This window comes from Drepanopeziza brunnea (assembly GCF_022702325.1).
Source record: "Drepanopeziza brunnea f. sp. 'multigermtubi' strain 214-2 chromosome Unknown ctg4, whole genome shotgun sequence".
NCBI classification, from domain to species: Eukaryota; Fungi; Ascomycota; class Leotiomycetes; order Helotiales; family Drepanopezizaceae; genus Drepanopeziza; species Drepanopeziza brunnea.
Genome location: NW_027094067.1, coordinates 2,674,292 through 2,676,022, shown reverse-complemented (window position 1 = coordinate 2,676,022; position 1,731 = coordinate 2,674,292).

Genomic DNA, 1,731 nt, shown 5'->3' with positions numbered 1-1,731 from the left:
CTTAATTCGCGAAGAGCTCTCATAGTAGAGCTCGTACCGAATCCCGCTCGGCTTAAAGAGCAGCGGTCAAGCAAATCACTTATTACGAGAACCGCTAAAGTAGCTTAATCCCCGTCTCTTTTCCTACCTTTTAGCGCTAAACCTTCAACAGCCTTGGCGCTAATGCAGATCGATCCAATCGATCTAACAAATTCTCTTCTCTCGAAAACGCTTTTAAGTCAGCAATCAAAACCCTTAGATCGTCTCGCAAGGACCCGAATACGCCGAAGCTCCTTCGCTACCACTTAGTCAACGAGATAGAATACGGCGCTGGACCTGAATACGGCCCTTATTCGGATGACTCGGACGATAGGCCCTACTCCGACGCTCTTAAGGATCACTAAGAGCTCCTTCTTGCTGACTCCGACGTTCTCGACAATAAGGGAAACGTCGAGGCTTAAGCAAAGCCTCCTTCTTAAGCCAGCTTCGAGATATGCGATACTTCGACCTCACGAAGCTCTTTGATAGTAAAGCCATGACTATACTCGTCACTTTTACTAAGAATGGCCTTTCGTACAAGGTATCTGCTTTGCTCGATTCAAGAGCTAATAAGTACGCGCTAATTGACTTAGCGCTACTTAAATCGCTTTCTTTCTTTTTTAAACTTTTAATTCAACCCCTCCCGGCCTTATTCCTTATCAAGTCATATAATAGAGCTCGTAGAGCTACTATCTTACATTTTGCACTTCTCAACCTTACGGTTGACAAGCGCGTCTAATCCTTTACTCCTTTTCTTATCACCAACTTTAAGAATCACAGCGTGATCTTCGAACGAACATAGCTAGCTGAGCACCAGATTCTCTTTGATTGCGCTCGCCGCAAGCTTTATTAGCCTCGTTTTAACTTTCCGACCGCCACTTACGCTAAACCTATTAAGATTATATACTTTAACTAGCGTAAAGTAAACGCTCGTCACTAACACGACGCTAACAAGCGTGATCGAGCCTTAGACCGCTTTTAAAGAGCTTACGACGCTAATTTACCCGTGAACTATGGTTCACGGGCGGATCAAGCAGCAATAATAGTCGTTGAATCACTTCTTTCTCTTCGGAATCGTCCTTTTTCCGCTTCCTCTTCCAAGATCGTTGAACCCTTTTCTTCTATTCACCTTTTCGTAGAGCCGTCACTCTTTCGCTTTACGAAAAACACCTTTTTTAAAGATTACGCTAAATCAATGTCTTAAATGAACCGTGAGCTTGTGTCAACCGATATCGCTTTTATAAAACCTTTTTTACCTGTCAAACGCTTTCGTTAAACATTTAAGCACAAAATCAATAGAAACTTTAAAATCAACGGCGTCTCCGGACACGCCTTTTATATAATCGCTCGTTAAAAAGACGTAAAACTATTCTTTACGTCCTTTTACGAGCTCGATTGCTTGATCTCCGAGCGTCAGACGATTGCTTCTACTTAAGCTGACTATTAAGCATCGCTGATACGCTTTATTAACGGCTTCATTTCTGCTATTGACCTTGCAGCGGAACTATTAAAGCTCACTAACGACCCTTTCATCTTTCTCGAATACTCCGATTACGCATACGTATTCTTTAAGGCCGCTAGCAACGTGCTAGCATCATACAAGCCTTACGACTACAAAATCGAGCTTTTCGAAGAGGGGGAGAAGGCGCTTCGGTACTTACTATTGTATAAGATGTCGATCCTTAAGCTAAAGCTTATTAAAGCTTACCTTAT